At 49.7% G+C, this 24,525-nt stretch overlaps 1 protein-coding gene and 1 long non-coding RNA gene across 6 annotated transcripts in view; one reads left to right on the top strand and one right to left on the bottom strand.

The window, feature by feature from the left end:
• The window catches only part of PPM1B (protein phosphatase, Mg2+/Mn2+ dependent 1B), a 113,039-nt gene extending 101,401 nt beyond the window's left edge, over nt 1–11,638 (bottom strand). Inside the window, exon 1 of one of the 5 annotated variants that reach the window (XM_067565075.1) lies at nt 11,375–11,638. The gene's annotated coding sequence lies outside the window, so the exon portion shown is untranslated. Of the gene's footprint in view, nt 1–9,334; nt 10,222–11,374 lie in introns of those variants that run through there. The other 4 variants (XM_067565073.1, XM_067565071.1, XM_067565074.1 and 1 more) reach the window with 4 other exon arrangements.
• Nucleotides 11,639–11,945: 307 nt separating this feature from the next.
• Nucleotides 11,946–14,864, top strand: LOC137164300 (uncharacterized). Its single transcript, XR_010922989.1, has 2 exons — nt 11,946–12,095; nt 12,531–14,864. It is a non-coding gene; the product is annotated as an uncharacterized lncRNA (long non-coding RNA).
• The last annotated feature ends 9,661 nt before the right edge of the window (nt 14,865–24,525 follow it).

The following is a 24,525-nucleotide window of genomic DNA, read 5'->3' as shown; positions in this document are numbered from 1 at the left end:
CACCCTCTAAGGGGTAGGTGCACAAGTGGCTAGTGTGTACCATACAGTTCTTGCCAATTCCAATATGGCCTTGTTAACTGGGAGTGCTATTTGGCTAGACTCATAGGCTGTATGATGTTCAAGAGCCTGTGTTGTAAATCCCAGATTTGGAGCTCTTCTGCTACTCTCCAGAGTAGCTATTTTAACTGTTTATGGTCATCTGGAGGAGAAAGCAATTGCCTCATTGGGCAAGTAAAAAGACATATCAGTAATGCTAGTCCAGTGGATCCAATTCGCATCCTCCATAGGTTCAGAAACCTCCAGCTGATCACTTGGAGGAAAGATATTGTATGACTTCCTGTGGGATTACATGGATTCAGATTGTCGTGCATACAAGTCATGTGGCCCCCAGTAACTCAACAGGAGAAGTCAAAAGTAGGTTTTGGTGTTATCCAATCCATTGGTCCTGAAGGGGGGTTCCCACTTAGATGGACAAAGCTAGAAGTAGGAGACTCTTGAATCTCTGTCCAGACTGAACTCTCTCGGTGAAGAGGAAGATAGATCCACCGTAACATCTGACTCTCCAGAAGATTAAAAGGTTGGGTTCCACCAATATCAATACTGATATTGGGAGGCTGCTGCTAGTGGATGGAATGCGAAATGAGCTTCTCCCTGGAATTAGAATCTCACTGGTACGGGTCAGTGCAGACAACAAGGAGGATTGTGAGTCTGGGTGGATGAAGATATCCTCTCAAGTGGTGTTTAATGTTGGAGCCTTAGAAGGCTGAGTTTTATTGCCCCGTGCCATTGGAGTTAGTGTAAAGAAGCTCTTCATAGTCAGTGGTTCCTTGCAGGGTTGTGGCAGTATTGCCAATGATGAAGCCTCCATTCGCATGGTTATCACTGGTACTGACAGCTGGCAGTCCTTCGGCTCTCAATGCTTTATTTTATTCGGTACTCAAGTTGGTGATTATGCAAAGAATGGCTGAAAGAATCTTGTTCTTATGTACCTTTGATCATGGTCACAAAGCTTAGAAGAATCGAAGCCCTTGTAACCCGGGCATGAAGATTCACTTGACCTGGACAGGGAGAGAGACCTTCTCTTAGAAGATCTACTCTTATGTTTATAAGAGTGCCTCTTACTCTCATGAGAATGTTGAGGTATGGGTCCTTTGCTCTAACCATACCTACTCCTGAGTCAGACATCAAACTATGAGGTGCACTCCTCATTCTCTCAGACCCAAGTACAGATACAGCCTGTATCTGACAGAGGCCTCATGGCATGGTCATTAGGTGCTTCCAAAGTCTGAGTTCTCATGCTTGCCACATTCAGCTGGTAAAAAACACAGCAGATACTGCACTTAGTGAACATATGAGTTACCCCAAGACAGTAGAGGCAACAGTGATGATTGTCGCCGACAAAAAAGGAGCAGGAGATGCAATTTAGATTGTCTGGGTACAATCTAAATCCTGCCCCAAGGGATCAAAGGATTCCCCAGGTTAGATATTCAAACTAAAGGCTGGTCTACACTGAAAAGTTACATCAGTATAGCTATGTCTCTAAGGGGTGTGAACAACCTACACCCCAAGAGACAAAGTTAAGTGTAGACAGTGCTTCAATTGACCTAGCTGCTGCCTCTCAGAGAGGTAGATTACCAACAGTGATGGAAGAATCCCATTAAATTGCTGTAGTGTCTACACTGAAGCACTACAGCAATGCAGCTATAACTTTTCAAGTGTACACAGACTAAACTGAAAACATAAAATTTTTTAAATATTTACATGAAAAATATTGAGGATCAGCTCTGGACACGGGAGGATTCCAACTTAAGCCATGTGGCAGTAAGAAGGAACTGGAAAGGTGCTGATCTGCACCACTCCTTATAACTTCGCTATGGAGCATGAGGGGAGCAGCTGCATTGGCGTTGACCAACTAATGCTACCTGTTTAAAAAAAAAAACGGTGTCAGGCCCATGGAGCACATACTTACCCACTGTGGAATACTTTTAGGGGCCAGCACTCTAAGAGTCACCCACCAACTTATTTCACTACTTTTATAAAGTATGTCCATATGTCAGTGAATTGATCTATATAATTTTTGCTACAGAAAAATCCTTTCCATCTCTATATCTGTACACTATTCTTCAATCACTTGATTGGATTATGATACCCAATACTAAAAATAAGTCTCTAAGCCACTATCACGACTCTGTACAGCTAATTTCTTGGAATAACAAAGATTCCAAACGGTCTTTACTAACCCAAAATGTTGTGTTCTCCTTTAAGCACGTCAGATGGCATATAAAAGTTAATTTTACTCTTGACCAACTTCCAGAATCAAAAAATATTGGGGCAACTCCATAACACATGAACCAAATTGCTACCCCATTTCCTGACAATGCCAGAATTTATCAATCTAACAGCTCCCAAATTAAGTAATTTATATGGCATCCAACATATATTACAGATAGTACAATACAATATAAGACTTTTCTTGACTTAATGCCTCCAATTTGTACAATAGAAAAATGTGTCCCAATATTTGGTAACAACCACCTTTACACCGGCAGGATCTTAATAGAGTATCTAGTTAAAATTTCTTTGACAAAAACGCATAGAGCATTGCTAATGGTCTACAGAGGCTCGGCAGGATTTTGATGAAAAAGGGTTTAGGGGAATTTGCAGCAGCAATACTTCAGCAATGCTTATATAGTCTATCATGTCAATAGAGAAACTTGAACTGAAACTAACCTGAATTGCAACACCTCTTGTCCCCATTCTACCTACCTTCCTCCGTCCCTGAACAAAGTTTTTCAGTTCTCTTCCTTTCTTGTACAATCAGACTTGACAACTCCTCACAAATCTGTATTCTTCCTGTAGTATGGAGTGTGGTCTCTCAACCCACCCTCTTGAAGTCCCATTCAGACCCCACAAATTCCCTCACAGGCTTCCCAAATCCACCACACATGCCACAGAACTCCACCAACATTCATATTAAAGGCAGGGCTGGTGGCACCAACTTATTAAGATTGCCCCACATTTCCCATTATAAAGACCCTGTTTTCAATTGCTTCTAATTTTGCCAAACATTAACCATCTGGATATAAGTTTTCCATGTCAGGTGTCTGCCTCGGTCAGAATTTAATTGGAAACTTCAGCCAAAACGGTTCAGCCATTTGAGAATGGAGCTAAGAAAAAAACAGTTTTGCCCATGTTAAATTCTGACGACCTTTTTTTTTTTTTTTTTTTTTTTTGGGGGGGGGGGGGGGGGGGGAAAGCTCTACAACCCCATTCTTTGTCAGGGATGTGCATTTTACTGTCCCTGTCAAACTTCACCCAAATTTGGCAAAGTTATAAGCCTCTAAAAGATTTGCAGTTTCCTTTTGTTCAGTGGCAATTTGCTAGAGCTTCACTGTTAAATTTTCTCAAGATTCTGTCCACACTGGGCATGCTCTAGCCTAGGGCTCAACAGAACTTTCCCTGCCATTATAGCTCTGGGCTTCTGCAGATTGGGCTAGACACCAAAAATGAGACCAAGGAGTGTCTCTCCCCTGTGATAACTCAAACTGCCTGACTCAAATGTAGAGGGGACAAGAGGGAGACTGGCTGGGCAAGGAGATGGGGGTCTGAGAACAGATGAGGAGCAAAGGAAGACTGGAACTATCTGGAGCAAGAAGGTGGGGACTTTGGAACCAATGGTGACATACAATTTATGTGTTGGGGAGGGGGAAGAGGCAACTGGAAGCCAGGGTGAGGGAAAGACTGGATGAAGACCCGGGGGGGGGGGGGGGGGGGGGAGGAAGAACAAGGACTGGCTAGGCAAGGATTCTGGAATTGGGAGTAGCATATAGGGAGACTGGGATGGGAAATATGGATGGATAAAATTAGAACTTGTTTGGGAGATTGGTACCAGGCTGAGAAGACTGAGGGTCAGAGACTGACTGAATAGGCAAGAATGTGACTGGGGCAGAGTCAGCAGTGGAAAGAGACCAGACGGACAGGTTGCGAGGCATCGAACCAGGAGGGGAATGGGCAAAAATGTCTGTAGCCACTAGAGTACACTCCTTTTCAGAACCCAAGGTTCCTGAGTCTCTTCATCCTTCTGCTGACAGCAAACAACTGTGAAACCCAGTGGGGCGAAGTGTCTCATGCCCCTCTACGGATGGGCCACATGGAAAACAACCTACTACTACTATCAGTTGTTCCATTAGCTCAAGGAACAAAAGGTCTGTGTGGTGGTTGTAAAAGTTCTAGCCCCACTGGTAAAACACATGGCTGTCAAAATGATGTTATAGGACAAATTTTTCTTTCAGTTTGCTTTTTTAAAATATCTAGAAAATTACACACGAGGATCTTATGGAAAAAAATATTAAGTGATCAAGTAATTCAGATAACAAGAGACTGCATATACACACAAGGCAGCCACTCCCTAATTTTTGAGCTCTTGAATTCACAACCTTAATGTTCTTTTAATGTAGATTGTATGTAATATACATATAAGCCTCTTAACTCCTCACCATCACACAAACGCAAAGGACACTCAGTTTACATAAGCATACCGCCAGCACACACATCACTCCCAGCGCCATCTTCAAGCCCACAACTCACCCCAAAATCCTCCCCAGGTCCCCACATGATGCCTCCCTCTCTCTCCCACCACCACACTCCACTAAGAGACAAGTCTTTCAGCTCTCTCCCTGCATTACACGCAGGTGCCCTCTATATTTTTCAACCACAACCTAGCTCTCCAACCTGATGCAGCTCATACACAGATCTAGGCCTGCCAACTCCATCCCTATGTTTCCCTTCTCTACCACCCCTACAGATCTCCCTGCTTTACCTCCCAACGCACAGGCCTCCCAGTTTCCTACTACTGTGTCCCAACAGATATTCCAGTTCTAACTAAGCACCAAAAGACTATTAAGTCCCCCACAACCTGAACCAGGACTCCTAACTACCTCCTCTCCTCCAAGCACAAGCCACACAGCTTTTAACACAGTAAGTGCCTTCCAGCTCCATCCCATAGGCCTCATCCGGAAAACTCAAACACCAAGACCTTGCAAATTCCCCTGTCATAATCACACATTCTGCTCCCTCAGCATTCCCACCACACTCCAACAGGGCACTTGAACATTTATTCTTTAATGTAATAACTATCTCAAGTTAATCAGCAGTCAATTCTAGATCAATATCTAGGGAAAGAGACACCACTGGGTGCATCTCCACTAGGACAAAGGTGTGTTCCTAACTCATATTAGCTAACACAGTGAAGACATGGCAGTTTGTAACCTTCATGTGTGTTAACAAGTTGAGGTCAGGATTATGGGGGAATATATGGTTTACCTCAACTTTCAACATTTGTGAAGGATACAAACTGCCATGGCGCTGCTAGGATTTTATTTTGTCTGTTAAAGCCACTAAGGCCTCACAACCCCATCATCCCAATAAACACTTGCGTAGCAAAGGGTGGATAAAAATCAATGATCTCTCCCCAAAAACTTTTTAAAACATTTTTTTTTTAATTATAACTTTAAACTTTATTTTCGAAAGTATAAAAACCTACGTTGAAGGCCTAAACTCACTATAATCTTTTAAAATGGTTTAAAGTGAAAAAATAATATTGACCAGCATGCTCGCTATCAATGTTTTAAAGAGAATCAAATCACTGAGCCGGTGGAAGTCATTGGTTAAGCACCCGGAACACGAGTTTGCTGAAGTGCTAACCAGCTTTTGACAGCAGTCTCTTCTGCAGGTACAGAGAGGTTTTTTTTTCATTTCAGTTTATTTAACTAATTCAGTTCAGTAACTGTGATTCAAAGTTAAGAAACCAACTGGAAACTGGAAAAGCAAGAAAGATTGTTTTACTCTTCCAAGTCACAAATAAAAACTAGTTGTGACAGGATAGGACCTACCAGTTCTAAAATTCTGAAAGACATGGTGACTGGAAACAATCAGTTCAATTCACTACCTACATATAATACTTCCTTTGTTTAATAAATGAGAGTTTTAAAAGGCAAAACATGTTTTGATAAATCTATTTTTTCTTATCAAGCGTATTTTTTATTTAACAAAAAATTTTTAATGCTGTTTGTGTACTTTTAAATTCAAATCTCCATCCAACAGAGCCCATTTTCTAATGCGCCAAAAAAACCCACAATTAAGAATCTGAATAAATTTATGTAAGCTACATAATTGCTTAAATAGACATGTCAGCATAGTCTACATCTGGTTAGTAAAAAAGGAGTATTACCTTAAGTGAAAAGGCTATATGTAGTTGCAAATCAACATGTCTTAATGGTTACCAACCAATGAGAATCAATCTTTCTTTAGGAAAATCACAAAAGCAAAACAAGATAGAAATAGGTGATTTAAAATTGCTTTGATTTAAATCAATCCACATAAGCCATCCACCTGACACTCAATCCCATAACATGCATATAGGACTCACCTCTTTCCAAGCCCCCCATAATACAAATATACAGACCATCAACTACCTCACTTCCTAATACAATACAATTATGTCCCCCAGCTTCTGTTGTCAGCACCATACACACACATAACCCATCCAATTTCTCCACTCCTTCGCCAACCCCTATACACACACAGGCCTCCCAGTTCAATACATACTTCACAATACATATGCACGTGCTCTTTTTTCCCCCTACAGTACATACAGCCCTCCCCCAGCTTCCCCAATACATGCATAGAAGATTTCTCCTCCCCAAGTCCATATCCCAGTCACCTAAAAGCTTCTCCTAATTTCAACCCCTTCCCAACCACCACTGTTATCCCAAAACTTCTACTATTCTTCCTACCCAAGACAATATAAGCACACAGACCTCCCAGGATCATCCTGAAATACATGCAGATCCCCCAAATCCTTTCCCAGTCCCCAATACATACAGATCTACCCACCAACTCATCTAACCCACTAGTACATAGGCAGACCAGCCTGCCTGCCACTGCAAACCTCAATATACCAGAAGTTGGCTCATCTGCTTGCCTTCAACCTGATCTTCTGCCTGCTCCCTCCCCAACAAGAACACATAGGCCACCCATCTCTTGCCTCCCACAGAATACATGAACAAGCCCATCCCCCGCTCTCCACTGAAAACACACACATGCCCAGAAGTTCTCACTGCCCGACCACTACAGAGCCCCATGCCACCTCCCCTCAATACATTCTCAGACCCACCTCCGACATACCCGCTGTCACCCTACCTCATAATATACACACAGGCCACCAGATTGTCTGCCTCCTCCCACTGCCCCAAAACACACACACAAACAAGCTTCCCTACCTGCCAGATCTCCCCTGCCCAATAGGAACACACAGATTCGTCTTCAATCTTTACCCAAAACACAAATGTCCACACGCAGCACAACCCTACCCCCATCACCAAATGTCCATACAAAGCCCAGCCTCCCCACTGTTTCCACTACCCCAGCCCTATCCGCCCATCTGGTCCACCCTTTCCACCCAAGTGCTCTCACAGCCCTGTCTACTTTCCCCAATCCCAGTACCCACACAACACTGCCACCAACTACCCTCTCCTACCCCACAATGCTTCTGCACAGCACAGCCCACAGCTGCTTTCTTGCCAGTCCCCACACTAAGCCTGTCTACCATCAACCATGCAAAATGAGCCATGCAGCCTAACTGCCAACCTACAACATCCTAACACCACACACATAGACCTCCCTGTCTACCAATCATCTCCATTACTTTCAATACCAACATAGGCATGACTTCCTACCAACTCTAATACACAGATATGTCTACCTACTAGCAACATCCCTCCAGAAAAAATGCAGCAGCCTGCCTCTCTGCCACCTCCAAGCCAACACATACATACAACAGGCCTGCTTTCTTCTCCTCTGAGTGTACTGGAGTGGGGACAGAAAGGTCAACTGCCACCAAATACACACAAACCACTTATCTACCACACCAATGCACAAACAGGCCTGTCTATTTGTCACCTCTCCTCTGTCAATACACAATGCACTCCCCCAAGAAAACATACACACAAAGTCTGCCTGCCTAACTGCCACCTCCTTCCCCCAAAAAAACACAAAACCACACAAGATTGCCTTGCTTTCCTTGCCAGCTAACCCATCTACCCCAGAAACATAGATGCAAGCCTGTGTGCCTGCCTTCCTACTACCTCCCCCCCAATACCAACAGGCCAGCCTGCCAGCACCACCCAACAACCACTCCTCCCCATGGAATACTTACTCAGGCCGGTCACTTCCCACACCACAATTCTTATGAAGGCCTACTTGCCTGCCACCTTCTCAACCACATATAAAAACAAGCCTTCCAGCCACCTTCCTTTCCCTCACCCCCACATACAACAGAAGCCTGCCTGCAGGGTGGATTAATTTAAATCACCAATTTAAATCATGATGTAAGTCACCAAATAGAAACCTTCAATTTTAATCCACTTTTTCATTTGTACTTCAGTTATTTTCTAAAGAAAGGTGCATTTTCATTTGTTGATATAACCATTAATACATGTTGATTTAAAACTAAATAGAGCTTTTACACTAAATTTGGTACATCTTTTTGCTACCAAAGAGAATATACTGTAACTATATACATTTATTTAAGCCATCACGTATCTTAACATTTTCAGATTCTTATTAATTGCACACTTTTAGCATGCTAGAAAATGGTGAATGATATATTTGCTTATTCACTATGTAATTAACTGTCTACTCATGCATTAGGATGGTAACTGGTATTCAGCCAAAAAACAAAATATCAAATGTTTGCATACTAAACAAAACAAGCCCTCAATACACTACATGACCAATTGTGCCATATTTATAAAGTTTAAACTCAAAAATTAATTTTTTTCCCCAATTCTTTATACAGAAAAGAAGCCTAAACTCAAAAGCTTTTGATAGAAGCTCATGGATTCAGCATATTTGTTTCACTTAAATGTTAAGGCCTTAACATTTTGTATTAAATTCAGATTTCATTTTAAAGAGGTTTTTAAAAAGTAAAAAATGGTAATTTAGACACAAAATAAAAAAATCTAATTTAAATAAAAACTGATTTTTTTTTTTTTTTTAAAATTCTGCCTGCCTGCCACTTTACTCCTCTTCTCTACCAATACACACAAGCATGTCTGCCAACCCTCTTCTCCCACCATGCACTTCCAGGTATGCCTGCCAACCTGCCACCTCAACCCCATACACTCACAGGCATTCCTACATACAAACCACTTACCTCCCCCACTCCCAAACACTTAGATTATGTCTACACTTGTCAAGAAATTCGGCAGCAATTGCACACAAGCTACGTAAAGTAGCGTGCATATCTCCCATCGACTTCCTAACTTCTACTTACCATCATGTCTTCAGTTCGCTGAACCAACAGGAAAGGCCCTCCCGTTCATGCAGAGTTACTCCACCTGGCGGAGGTGGATTAGTAGCAACGATTTTCAGGTCAATTGATTAAGCAGAAGTGGAGACCTGCTCAATCTGGATAAATCCATCTGAGTGGCAAATCTGCCACTAGCAGTGTAGACATAGCCTGCCTACTGCCTTCCCCTATTTCTCACTTATACACACAGAGGCTGGCCAACCAGCCTGCCTGCCACAGTCCACCTACCCTCCCACCCCAGTACTTACAGGCCCAACTTGCCAGCCTCCCCCCACCAATATACATACAGATCTCCCTATTACATTCCCCTTGTCCCTCCTGCACATGCACACACAAAGGCCTCACCTGTCTGCCACTGCCCCAATACACAAGAGCACATGCACAGGTCCCAGCTGCTTAACACAACCACAACTCCCAACAATCCACCCACCAACACAGCCCCTCCTGCAGCCACCTGCCCTCTCCCCAAAAATCACAGGGACAGGCATAGGCCCCATTTGCCGCTCACCCCTCCCTCCAATATGCATGGATATGTACAGGCTGCGTCCACCACCTGCCCCAAAACATAAGGCCCCATCTCCAGCTGCTCCCCCCAAACATGCACACTGATGCAGTGACCCCACCTGCTTCTCCCAAACACACAGACAAGCACAAGCCCCACCTCCTCCCCCACATGTGTACACATACAAGTCCTGCCTACCTGCCCAAACATGCATGCACACACAGAGGCCCCACCTGCTCCCCCCTCCCCGTACATATGCACAGGCCACAGCTATAGCTACATCTACACCCCCAATACACTCCCCCAAATGTGCATATACATGTGTACAGGCCATGACCGCCCTCAAAAATGCACAGGCCCTGCAGTCTTCCCCAAGTACACGCTCAGGCCCCACCTGCCACCTTCCCCCCTGAACACCCCCAGTACTTACATGAGCATAGGTCCCACCCACTGCCCTACCTGCTTCCAATACATACACACACACACAGATCTGCCACCCACTCACTAAACCCTCAGTACCCTCAGTGCACATAAGCCCCACCCACCCCCCATCCTCTCAGCACATATGCTCACAAGCCATCTGTTGCCCACTTCCATCCCCTCAGTACAGGTGGACATAACATCCCCCACCTGCCAACCTACCCCAGCCCCCAATACACACACACACAGCCTAACGCACCTGCCATCTTATCCAACCCCCTCACCCCAGCCCCCAATACAATCATACACAGCCCACCCCACCCGTCACCCTTCCCAATCCAATACATGCGTGCACATGCAAAATTTCCTACCTGCCAACCTACCCCACCCCCTCACCCCAACCCCAATACATACACACACACAGCGCACCCGCCTGCCACCCTACCCTACCCAACCCACCTCACCCCAATACACGCGCATACAGACCATACCTGCCACTCATCCCCACTACACATGGGCACAGGCGCCACCGTCTGCCCTCCCCCTCCCCCGCCCATTACACGCACAGGCCCCACCTTCTGCCCCTTTTCCCAAACCCACCCCTCCCACTACAGACGCTGTCGCAGAGGCCCCGCCTGCCGCATATCCCCTAAGACAGAGACACCCGCTCGCCGCCTCCCCCCCTACACGCACAGGCCCTGCCTGCCCCTTACCCCGCCCCGACAGTCCCCACACGCACGTACAGGCCGCCGGCCGCCTGCTCTCTCCCCATCCCCCCAAACCCCCGAACCAGTCCCGCCAGATACCCCCGCAGTAAACACAGGGCCAGGCCCCGCCTGCCGCCTCGCACGCACAGGCCCCGCCTCTGCCCCTTCCCCCCCGTACACACACACACACACACACGGACGGTCGGACGCACGCACGGGCCCTGCCTTCCTGTCCCCTCTTCTCCCCCTACACACGCACAGGCCCCGCCTGGCGCCTGCCCCGCCCACGCAGAGACACGGGCTACACGGCTCCCCTCGCTGCGGAGAGGGGCCTCCCACCCCGCGGTGCCCCCCCGCCCGCCTCGGGCCCTGTACCTGGCCGCGGGCCGTGTCTGCGCCCCAGGATCCCAGGGCCGGGCCGGCCCCGTGCAGGGTGAGGCTGGCGGAGGCCTCACGCTGCGGGCGCTCCTCGCTGGCCTCCCCCCGCCGCAGCAGCCGCCCGCTCGCGCAGTCCGAACGCAGCCAGCAGCACCGACATGTTGGGAGCCCGCTTCCCCCGCCTGATGCTGGGCCGGGCCCTCCCGCCGCTCACGTCAGCATGCAAACGCGGGGGCGGAGGAAGAGGAATGCTCCGCCCCCCCCCCCCCCACGGCGCTTCTTCGGAGCCCGAGCTTGGACTAGTTCTATTGGCTATCACGTCTGTCATTCCGGTCGTCCCGCCCCCTTCCTGGCTCCCATTGGCCAATATCCCTGCCCGTTGCACCTAGTCTACGCAGCATCGGTTAACCCCTTTGCCACTCACCACGTTGCCCGCCTTCTCTCCGCCCGCCCTGATGGCAATGGGTACACGCCCTCGCCTGTTACTGAAAACTATTGGCCGCGGCTGCCGTCAATCAAATACCGAGCCTGTCCGCCTCCTTACTTCTGCGCACTTTTTTACCCGGACACTGCAGGCCGGGCATGATTGACGGGAGTTGCTGTCAGTTAAACCCACCGCGCCTCCCCACGCAGCCGCCTCTCTCTCCCACGAACACCAGCCTCCTTTCCGCACCGTGCGTTGGTCGCCCGCATTCCATTGGCTCTTGCTGCTGGACAGGTAAGTAGCTGTAATAGCTTCGGTCCCATTGGGCTACATGCCTGCCAATCACTCCTGCGACGGAAAAAGCAAGCGCCCTCCGCCCCGCCCCCACCGCGGGCCGCTCTGCCTTGTGATTGGCTGCCAGAGGGGCGGAGAGGGTGCCCTCCCCAGGTAGCTGCAAGGGGAGCGATGGGTCGGAGAGGTGGTGAGAAGTGCCCGGATGTTATCGCCCATTACATCACCGCCAGCCAATCAGAAGCGAGGGGTTGGTTCCCTGGCGCGCAGGGACTGGGTTTGGGATTCAGGCAGCTTCGGGACCTCGCACCTGCGGGGTGGGGCCTGCAGCAGCAGGGATGGTTCCCCTGCTTACACCCTCCCTTAAACGCCACGGAGTTAAACTGCATTCACCCAGGGTACAGGCCACCCAGCTTCAAATGCCTCCTCTCTCTGCAGCAGCCTACAGAGCTGAACGTGTGCAGCAGGGGCTGGACGACCCAGCAGCACAGCGGGGGTGGGAGAGGCAGCCCTGGAGCAGGGGAGCCAGGAAGAGGAGGAGGAGGAGGAGGAAGAGGCCCGAGCTCAGAGGTTCATGCTTCCAAGGAGCTACCCGAGCAGTGGAGATGGCGAGAAGGGGAAGATCGGGGTTCAAGGAAGAGGGAAGCCGGGGCCCTGTGCACCCCTCCTGCTGACGGGGCCCTGCCCCAGGATCTCTAACTCCAGCAGCACCAGGCTCTGGTGCAGGCCGTACCCAGGGCTACCAAACAGCCCCAGTAAGGAGGACAACAGATGGGGAGGCACTTGATTGAGGGCAGCCGCAGCTAGTAGTTTTCAATACTAGGATAGGGCACATGCCCACTGCCTTATCCTGCCAATGCCATCCTATTTTACACAATATTATGATTCTTCGACTACTATTCTGCCAAACCAACTGTAAATTTAACTCCCTCCTTTACAGTGCAAACAAGTTGCATCCTAAATTTCTTTGGTAACAGCATGCAATCAGCATAGTGTCCTAAGGCACCTGCCCTTCACATCTCCCTCATTCTGTCCATAATCATTCTGTTTAGTAGTTCCATCTTACCAAAAGGTCGTGTATGTAAGACTTTGTAGAAAAACCCCTTTCACTAAATTAGTTTAAAGTAGCACTTGCCCCAAATTATATGTGTCAGTATGCACTAAATATTTGTCATCAGCAGAACTCGTGATCATGGGTGTAAAAGTCAGTTTATATGGTATTTGCCTTTTGTTCAGGTCTAAAGGAGTGGCTGAAATGGCAAAAGTTCATGAACTATCCCTGGAAAAGACTTTGATTTTTCATTAGAGGCATTCTCTGTTAATCTTATATTTAAGTATCTGCTTGTAAAAGAATGGACTCACTGTTGGAGCGCCTCCTTGTGCTGGGTGTGGTGCAGCAGCTCCCCTCATCTGGCACCCCCTGCTGACAGCCACTGTGGTCTGCTTCTTCCTTGCCCCTCTGGCCCAGCCACAATTTAGGTCCACCTCTTCTGAGGTATTAAAGTCCAAAAATAAAGGAAGGCTATGAACTTTAACAATAACAAAATGACAGATGAAATTCTATGTGGATAAATGCAAAGTGATGCAAATTGGAAAACATAATCCCAGTTGCATATACAAAATGGCAGGGTCTAAATTAGTTCTTACCAGTGAAGAAAGATCTTGGACTCATTGTGGATAGTGCTCTGAAAACATCTGCTCAATATGTAGGGGAGTCAAAAAAGCTTAGGAACCATTAGAAACAGGTATAGATAATATTACAGAAAATATAATGCCACTATATCAATCCATGGTATGCCCACGGCTTGAATACTACATGTATTTCTAGTTGCCTCATCTCATATAAGATATATTAAAAATGGAAAAGTACAGAGAAAGGCAACAGAAATTATTAGGGTATGGAACAGCTTCCAGATTAAGAGACATTAAAAACACCGGGACTATTCAGCTTGGAAAAGAGACAATAAGGGGGGATATGATAAAGATCTATAAAATCATGAATGGTGTGGAGAAGGTGAATAGGAACTTGTATTTACCCACATAACACAAGCCCAGGGGTTACCCAATGAAATTAATTTGCAGCATGTTTAACACAAACCAAAGGAAGTATTTCATTACACAATGCCCAATAAAATATATTATCTCATCCATTTTGTCTCTCTAACATCCTGGGACTGACATGGCTACAACTACACTGCATACAATGATGGAAAATATCTCATTTAGCCATCTGAAATGGAAACTCCACAACATGGGGAAAAAAAGGAAGCAAAACTTAACAGAGACATCTACTTCCTGAGCAAATGCAAAAAAACCAAAACATCATCTCTAGAGGTCTCACCATCTATAATCCTCTGACCACTACATACAACTCCAAATATGCTGAACAGCTCTGCAGATGGACTTCAGAAAAACTGAGGAATCACTTCCTGCACATCACATACTCCAGAAGGGACCACCTCAAACAAGAAATCATCACATGAAGAATTAGGCAGCATTATTATCTCCCATAAATGTAAACAAACTTGTTTGTCTTAGCGATTGGCTGAACAAAAAGTAGGACTGAGTGGACTTGTAGGCTCTAAAGATTTACATTGCTTTATTTTTGAGTGTAGTTATTTTTTTAATATATTTCTGCATTTGTAAGTTCAATTTTCATGATAAAGAGATTGCACTACAATACTTGTATGAGGTGAACTAAAATACTATTTCTTTTGTTTCATTTTACAGTGCAAATATTTATAATAAAAAATAAATATAAAGGGAACACTGTACACTTCGTATTGTGTTGTAATTGAAATCAATATTTCTGAAAATGGAGAAAACATCTACAAATATTTAAATAAATGGTATTCTATTATTCTTTAACAAAATTAATCGTGCTGTTAATCGCTTGACAGCCCTAAATGGAACGCTACAGACAATCATATACAAGAAACCCACAGATCACCACACCTACCTTCATAGATCCAGTAACCACCCAAACACCCAGAAATCTATCTACAGCCAGACACTCAGATATCCCAGAACATGCTCCAAGGAGAAAGTCTAGAATACACACCTTAACACACTTAAAACTGCTTTCACAAAACAAGGACACTCCATCAGAGAAGTAGATCACATCATGGAACAGGCCACCCAAATACCTCAAGAGAACATGCTTCAATACAGAAATAAAACCCCCTCTGACTACACACCCCCAGTTGTCATCTACCACCCCACACTGGAACCCATATGGGGTATCATCAAACAAATACAACCGTACTTGAAGGGGACCCCGTCCTGAAAGACATCTTTCCATAACCCCCACTTCTGGCCTTCAAACAAGTCCCCAACCTATCCAAGCTCATGAGAAGCAAGCTCCCTACACACCAGGACACCAATTCAAAGCAGCACCAGACCCTGCCAAAACAACAGATGCAAAACCTACAGACTCCACTGCCTCAGTGATCTACACTCCCCAAAACACACCTTTCAAGGTGTGTGGATCCTACACTTATCTATCACAACCTGTGGTGTACCTTATGCAGTGCACTAAATGCCCCAATAATAACTATGTGGGTGAAACCTGACAATCCCTACACTCAAATGAATTCTCACAGGAAAATGATAAAAGACAAAAAACACCCTATTACCGATGGGTGAACACTTTTCACAAAGCCATCACTCTATGTCTGACCTATCAACCCTCATCCTCAAAGGAAACCACCACAACACTTTCAAAAGATCAGTCTGGGAGCTTAAATTCATAACTCTGCTAGACACTAAAAATCATGGACTAAACAAAGACACTGGATTTATGGCTGTAAGCTGGTGGCTCGGTCTGGCCGGGGCGTCGCGACCCTTCCTCTGGCCCAGGCTCCAAGGAAGGCCACAGCGCCTTCTTTTAGGGGAATAAACTGTCCGTTTACAAATCTTTAGCCCCGGCCCCCAGCGGGATGGGCTAGCAAGTGGTCTGGTGCCCCTGGCCCTCAGGCAGGGCGGGGCAGGCAAGCAGTCTACAGCCCCCGGCCTTCCCACAGGCAGGGCTGGTAACGCAGTCTGGTGCCCCCAGCCCTCAGGCAGGGCGGGGCAAACAAGCAGTTTACGGTCCCTGGCCTGCAAACTGGACAGGACTGGTGGGGCAGTCAATAGCCCCCGCCTTCCCACAGGCGGGGCTAGCAAAAATAGTCTGGGGCCCCTAGCCTTCCAGGCAGGCGGGGCCAGTAGAGCTTGGTATCCTCTGCTTAGCCAACAAAGAGGATCTCAAGCACTCCCGGGGTGGTCAGGGAAGTGGGGAGGGGGACGCAGGCCCACCCGTCTCCACTCCATCCCAGTCCAGGGCCCTATCAGTGGCAAAGCAGTTTACCACTGAATCAGCGGGGCTCCAGCCGGAACACACTGATGGGGTTTAGTCCCTGACTCAGCCGCTTGCTAGTTGGCTGTCCCTGGGCCATTTCCTCCCACCTGGTCCCCCAGTACCTGTATGCATCAATCTCCCTCTGGGTCGCTGGGGTACACTGCGAGCAGCAGGCCCACAAGTCCTTCCCCGTCGACCAGCTGCAGGTCCGGGAACTCCTCTGCCTTGTCAACAGAGGGCAGCTCCTCCAGATCAGAGGGGTTCCTCTGGTCCACAGGGTTCCATCAGCTCCCGGGGTTCCCCAGCATCAGGCAGCTCCTCCAGGTCAGGGTCAGCCACGGGGTATTTCCAACCCAGGAGTCCCGGGTGGCTCGTTGCAGCTATTAGGGCCTGGCAGCCCCACCCAATCACTAGGGCTCAGCAGCCCTCTCCAGTCACTAGGGACCGGTAGCCATATCCAGTCACTTGGGCCCGCAATCCAGGCAGGTTTTGGATGCTCCGCTCGGTGGGGCGGTTGATTCAAATGGCGTCTGGGTCAGGCCTAGGCCGCAGCCTCTGGGAAGACACGTCTGCCTCTGGCGGCAGCTTCCTCCCTACTGAGCTGCTACACTGGCCTTTTATAGTTCCTCCTCCTGCCTTGGCTATGCCCCTCTGTTGCTGGGCAGGTTGGCCTGTAGGGCCCGATTCTGCCCAGTAGAGGCGTCGCGACCCTTCCTCGGGCCCAGGCTCCAAGGAAGGCCACAGCGCTTTCTTACACACACACACCCCCTCAAGTCCAGCTCCCGGTCTCTGGGGTTGGCCTGCTCCCCTTCTCCAATGCGGGACAAGGTATCAGCATTGACACGGTGTTTGATGTTGAAAGAGAAGGGTTGCAGGGCAAGGTACCAACGCATCACCCGGGCGTTGGTGTCTTTCCTTTGGTGGAGCCAACGGAGGGGGGCATAGTCTGTAACCACAGTGAAGGGGCTACCAAGGAGGTAATACCTCAGGGCCTCAAGTGTCCACTTCACAGCCAACCCTTCTTTCTCAATAGTCGTGTACCATTCCTCCGGGGAAACAGCTTGCGACTGATGTATAAGATGGGGTGTTCCTCCCTGTCAAAGTTCTGGGTGAGCACGGCCCCCAATCCAACGGCCGAGGCATCGGACTGCACCACGAAGGGGCGGTTAGAATCGGGGCTGTACAGAACCGGCTCATGGCATAGCGCGTCTTTCAGTGTGGTAAACGCCCTGTCACTAGCCGGGGTCCACCGGACACGGAGCGGCTGATCCTTTCGCAGAAGGTCTGTGAGCAGCACGGCGAGGGTGGCAAAGTTGGGGATGAACCTTCGGTAGTAGCCGGCCCAGCCCAGAAACTGTCGCACCTGCTTTTTGGTGGTTGGTCGGGGGTACTCCTGCAGGGCTTGTACCTTCCCAATCAGCGATTGTAGGGTTCCCTGACCTAAGGTGTATCCCAGGTAGGTAGTTTCCTGCCACCCTATGCGGCATTTCCGGGGGTTGGCGGTTAACCCTGTGTCCTGTAGTGTCCTCAGCACTGCGGCCACTTGATCAGGTGCTCACTCCAGCCCCGACTCTACACCATGACGTCATCCAAGTAGGCTGCAGCATAATTTAGGTGTGGCCCTAGGAGCTGGTCCATCAACCTCTGGAACATTGTCGGTGCCCCGTGCAATCCGAAGGGCATCCGAACAAACTGGTGTAGCCCACTGGGGGTCGCAAATGCCGTCTTTTCCTTGGAGCTGGCATCAAGGGGGATTTGCCAGTACCCTTTGGTAAGATCCAGGGTGGAAAAATAGCGAACCTCCCCGAGTCGATCCAGCAACTCGTCGATGCATGGCATGGGGTAAGCATCAAACTTTGAGATAAGATTGACCCGCCGAAAGTCTATGCAAAAGCGGTGCGACCCATTGGGTTTTGGCACCAACACAATGGGACTGTGCCACTCGCTAGTCAAGGGCTCTATCGCCCCCAGCCGCAACATGGCTTGGACTTCTTCCTCCATTGCCACCTGCAGATGGCGGGGGGATGATCTCGTGCCAGTACACACCACCTCGCCAGGGTGGTCCTCGATTGTGTGGTATACTCAGGTGGTCTTCCCAGGGGTCTCAGTAAAGGTCGTGGCGAAGGCTTTCACCAGGTGTGTTGCCTGTCGCCTCTGGGTATCGGTTAAATCGACGCCGAGCTTGGGCTCGCCAGTGTCCTCCCTGTCGGGGATCTGGGGCCCTAGGGCCAGATCCGGGGAGTGTGGGTTAATGAGTAAATCCTCCCACTCACGCTAGGGCTTCAACAGGTTAAGATGGTAGATCTGCTTTTTCTTCCGCCGGTCTGGTTGACGGACCTCAGAATTCACCAGGCCTACCTGTCTGATGATTTCATACGGGCCCTGCCATCGGACCAGTAGCTTGGACTCAGCGGAGGGCAATAAAATGAGGACCTGGTCGCCTGGCTCAAAGGAGCGGGTCTGCGCTCCCTGGTTATATGTCCAGGTCTGTGTGGTCTGGGCAGTCTGCATCCTTTCCTGGGCGAGCGTCCTGGCCTGTTGAAGGTGTTCCCATAGGTCCAGGACATACTGGAGCAGTCTCTTTACCAGCGACGGGCCTGCTCCCCCTGCTCCTGCATGAGGTCCAGGATCTCCCTTGGCTGTCGGCCATATAGCAGTTCAAATGGGGAGAACTCGGTGGAGGCCTGGGGGACTTCCCGGATGGCGAGAAGCAAGGATGAGGTCAGTTGGTTCCACTGCCACAAATCCTCTGGGGGGAACTTCCGGAGCATGTGCTTCAGTGTCCGATTAAATTGCTCCACTAACCCATTGATCTGGGCGTGGTATATTGAGGTTTGGAGCTTCCGGACCCTGAGGATGTCACATACCTCCCAAAACAGCCGGGAGGTGAAATTAGTTCCCTGGTCCGTGTGGGCAGAGTGGCCACCCTGTTCTCCCTCGAGGTGCTGGGGGTCACCGAGGTTGTGCTGGACCGCCTGCTGCACCTCTGGGTCTGCATGGAGGGGCTGAAGTTGAACCTTGTCAACATCTACGCCCCAACATCAGGCCCGGAGTGGGTGCAGTTCTTCCAGCAGGCGTCCGCCTTCCTCGGCATCCTGGATCCTCACGAATGCCTGGTCCTGGGCAGAGACTTTAACACCACCCTCGAGGAACAAGACTGCATGGGGACTGAGCAGTGCCCGGCCACTGCGGATGTCCTCTGAGAGATTATAGACCATCGCTCCCTAGTGGACATCTGGCGTGACCACCACCCGGACGACATCGTCACCTTCATCTATATCTGGGTGGGGGACGATCGGTCATACCACTCCCGGTTGGACCGCATCTATTTCTCCCGTTACCATCTTTCACAGGCCCACTCCCCCAGCGTCCGGCCAGCCCCTTTCTCGGATCACCAGGTGGTAACCGTGATGGCCTCTCTCACTGTGGAGAGGCTGGGGCCGGCCTACTGGCACTTTAACAACAGAGCGCTGGAGGACATGGGCTTCATGGCTTCCTTCTGGGAGTTCTGGCTGGCCTAGTGGGGGCAGAGGCGTGCCTTTTCCTCGGCGCGGCGCTGGTGGGATGTGGGGAAGGTACGCACCTGGCTCTTCTACTGTGACTACGCTAGGTGGGCCAGCTAGGGATAGGGCAGCTAGAACAGGAGGTCTTAGAGCTGGAGAGGCGTCTGGCTGCCAGCCCCAAGGACCCATCCCTCTGCGGAGTGTGCCGGAAGAAGTGGGAGGAGCCCCGGGCCCTCGAAGACCTTTGGGCTCGGGGCACCTTCGTTCGAGCCCGCATCCATCTCCTTCGGGAGATGTATTGTGACTCCCGCTTCTTCTATGTCCTGGAAAAACAGGGGGCGCGGAAGCACATCACCTGCCTTCTGGCGGAGGACAGCGCCCCTCTCACGAATCTGGCGGAGATGTGCGGAAATGGGCCTTCTACGCTACCCTCTTCTCCCCAGATCCAACTGAAGCTGCTGCCCGCAGGGTGCTCTAGAACAAACTTCCCACAGTTAGCGCGGGCGACCGGGACCGGCTGGAGCTGCCTCTCACTCTAGCTGAGTTCTCGGAAGCCCTCCGCCTCATGCCCACGAACAAATCCACGGGCATGGACAGGCTGACCGTGGAGTTCTACCACACATTCTGGGACATCCATGGCCCAGACCTAGCCCCCCTCTGGACTGAGACCTAGGCCAGCGGAAAGCTCCCCCTCTCGTGCAGGTGGGCCATGCTTGCCCTGCTGCCGAAGAAGGGGGACCTCCACAACCTTTGGAACTGACGTCCCATCTCGCTCCTCGGCACAGACTATAAAATTGTGGCCAAGGCCATCTCGCTGAGGCTGGGGTCCATGCTGCAGGACATGGTCCACCCCAACTAGACCTACACCGTCTCAGGCCGTATCATCTTCAATAATCTCTACCTGGTCCAGGACCTCTTGGAGCTCGGGTGTAGGGATGGTCTGTTGTTTGTCCTCCTGTCCCTGGACCAGGAGAAGGCGTTCGACAGGATGGACCACGGGTATCTCCTGGGAACCCTGCAGGCGTTCGGTTTCAGGCTCTGTTTCGTGGGTTTTCTCTGGGTGCTGTACGCCTCCACAGAGTGCCTGGTCAAGCTCAACTGAACCCTGACCGAACCGGTCAGCTTCAGGCGAGGAGTGCGTCAAGGCTGTCCGCTGTCAGGCCAGCTGTACACTCTGGCCATCAAGCCCTTCCTGTCTCCTCCGCCGGAGGGTGACGGGGTTGGTGCTCCGTGAGCCAGAGCTGAGGCTGGTCCTGTCAGCGTACACCAACGGAGTACTCCTCACGATTCAGGACCTGGACAACCTGGTGCAGTTGGAAGCCTGCCTGACCATCTACTCGGCAGCTTCTTCTGCCCGGGTCAACTGGGTCAAGAGCTCTGGCCTGATGGCAGGGGTCAGGTGGCGGGCAAGCTCTCTCCCACCCACGCTTCAAGCCATCCGGTGGAGCATGGGTCCGCTGCTCCATCTGGGCATTTACCTCCCCGCCACCCATCCCTCCCCGCCAGAGAACTGGCAAGATTTGGTAGGCAGGGTGTCTGAACGGCTGCGGAGATGGACAGGACTGCTCCGGTGCCTCTCCCTTCAGGGGAGGGCGCTGGTGCTCAACCAGCTGGTCCTGCCCATGCTCTGGCACCCTGGTCCCACGCCCGAGACTCTTGGTCCACCTCCAGCAGTCGATATTGGAGTTCTTTTGACCAGAATGGCACTGGGTCTCTGGAGGGATTCTGAGTCTCCCCCTGAGGAAGGCGGGCAGGGACTGTGCTGCCTCCGCAGCCAGGTCCACACATTCCGCCTCCAGTTCCTGCAGAGACTCCTTTATAGTGCCGGTAGTCTGGCGTGGAGCCACTTGGCGCACGCCTTGCTCCGCCACCTCCGAGGGCTCCGATACGACCGACAGCTCCTTTATTTCCATCCGAGAGGTCTTCCGCGAGACTTCTCCAAGCTGCCGGTCTTCTACCAGGACCTCCTCTGGGCTGGTCTCGGCCTCCAGGCCCCTTGCGGCCACTGAGGGTGGGGATCTCCTCATGGAGCCCCTGCTACACAACCCCCAACTCTATGTGCAGGTGGCGGAGGCCCCCTTGGTGCAACGGAGGTTGGTCCTGGTGGGAGTCACCAGGGTCAGAAATCTCCTGGACTACGACCAGGGGGACTGGGTGGATCCCCACATGCTGGCTCGGCGCATGGGGCTCTCCACCCTTCGAACCCCCGGCGCATACTCCAGGAGGTGAAGGCAGCCTTGCCCCCCTGCTGCTCAGGCCTACCTCGAGCAGGTCTGGCAAGAGGGCACTCCCCAACCCCCCACCCCCAATCCCAGCCCTCCGGTGCTTTCCATTGGGCCCCGGCCCTGCAAGCGACCCCCGGCCTCCCTCTCCCCACGCACCAAGCTAACTGCACGACCTGCAGCTGGTCCTCTTTCGAACCGCGCCGAGGACCATTTTTACATGCTTGTGATGCACACCCTTGACTTCCTCACCCTCGTGTCCCGCCCTGACACCAAATGGCGGGACCTGTTGCCTCCTGTGGAGGACGAGGACCCTCAGTAGGCCAGTCTGTACTCCACCCTGACCCCACGGCCTGCTGGGGACTTCAGTTGGCGGCTCTTTCATGGGGCCGTGAGAACAGGCGTGTACTTGGCGCGGTTCACCCCTCACCCTTTGCGCCACCCACTTCTCAGGTTACAAATAGTACAATGGCTTATTACAACAATCTGTAACCCACTAATCCCCTCTTTTTGTCCTATGATTGCAGCTGAGTTAATGGGCCACCCTACATTGAATGGTCCCTTAAAATACTAGCTATTTATGCTAAACAATGTATTCCACCTTGCATTTAGCTGTGATGCTCTGAGTATCTTTCCCGGACCTGAAGAAAAGCTGTGTGTGGCTCAAAAGCTTGTCTCTCTCACCAGCAGAAGAACAGAAGTTGGTCCAATAAAAGATATTACCTCAACTGTCTTTTTTAGCCAGGATGGCTTTTTTTTTTGTCCTCTTACTGTTGTTTTTTAATTTTGGGTATATATTTAATTTAGCTTCTGTTATGGTGTTTTTAAAATCTTTCCAGACAGCTTGGAGGCATTTCACTCTTGTGACCGCTCCTTTTAAATTTCCGTTCAACTAGCTTCCTCATTTTTCTGTAGTTCCCCTTTCTGAAGTTAAATGCTATTGTGGTGGGCTTCTTTGGTATTTTCCTCCTTACCTTCTCCCCCAGCGATGTTACATTTAATTATATTATGGTCTCTTACTAAACAGTTCAGCTAGAGTCTCCTCCTGTGCTCCACTTAGGCAATTCTTGATTTAGTCCCCTTCCCTTGTGGGTTCCAGCACTAGCTGCTTCTAGAAGCACTCATTAATGGTGTCTACAAATTTTCTCTCTGCATCCTGTCCTGAGGTGACATCTGCCCAGTCAATATGGGATACTTGAAATGCCCCATTAATTATGATTGAGTTTTCTATTTTTACAGCCTCTCTAATCTCCCTGGGCATTTCACAATCATCATCACCATTCTGGTCACGTGGTTAGTAGTATACTCCTACTTCTATAGTCTTATTATTCAAGTATGGAATTTCTGTTGTGGTATAGTCAGGCCAGATGGCCACAAAAGGGTATACCAGGGCCCGCGTGTGAGCCCAAGAATGCCAAAAGCCCTTTTTCCTGCAAACAGAGGAGAGATTGCTGCAGGGCAATTAGAGACACCTGGACCCAATGAAGGGCGACTCCAGGTGTACTTAAACCCTACCTTCCCTAAATGGGGGGGGGGAGGGAGGAGAACAAAGGAGGAGGAAGCTCCAAGAAGGTTTGTGGCAGCTGAGGGAGAAACTTCTCCTGGGCTAGGAGATGGTGCTTCTCTGCAGCCAGAGGAACAGAGAAGGGGAGAACCCTTGGCCCCAGCTGGCAGGAGGGAGCCACAGCAACATACCTCCCTGGGGAGACGGGGTCGCTGGTAACTCCCTGGCCCACTACAAGGGGCAGAAGCGTGAGAACCACTAGGGGGAAGCTGACTGTTTGTTCCACTATCCATAGAGAGTCTATAGTACAGTTTGATTCATTTAAGATTTTTACTATATATGACTATGCTTTCTTTCACATTTAGTGCCACTCCTCCACCAGCATGACCCATTTTGTCATTTCTATGTATTTTGTACCCTGGTATTGCCCCATTAATTGTTATGATTCCACCAAGTTTTTGTGATGTCTGGAACATCAATATCCTCATTTAATACCAGGCACTGAAGTTGACCCATCTTAGTATTTAGAATTCTAGCCTTTGTATACAAGCACTTATAAAATTTGTCACTTTTTTAGTTGTCTGTGATATAACTGAATGGGACTCTTTCATTTGACTGTTTCTCCTCATTTCCTACCTATACTTTATCAACTTCTATCCTCTTCTCTTTACTGGGATATAGAGAATCCCCTTTAATAGAGCCTCCTCTAGGGGATGTCTCTGTCTGAGCCCTGGGTTCCTCTGCACCTTTCAGATTCCCCCAGTCCTTAGCTTAAAAACTCCTCTACAACCATTTTAATTTTACTTGCCAGCAGTCTGGTTCCATTTTGCTTTAGGTGAAGCCCATCTTTCCTGTATAGGCACCT

Source organism: Emydura macquarii, unplaced genomic scaffold (genome assembly GCF_026122565.2).
Source record: "Emydura macquarii macquarii isolate MOO-44397 ecotype Brisbane River unplaced genomic scaffold, CSIRO-AGI_Emac_v2 contig_2676, whole genome shotgun sequence".
Taxonomy (NCBI): Eukaryota; Metazoa; Chordata; order Testudines; family Chelidae; genus Emydura; species Emydura macquarii.
This window is presented reverse-complemented; position numbering and strand designations above follow the sequence as displayed.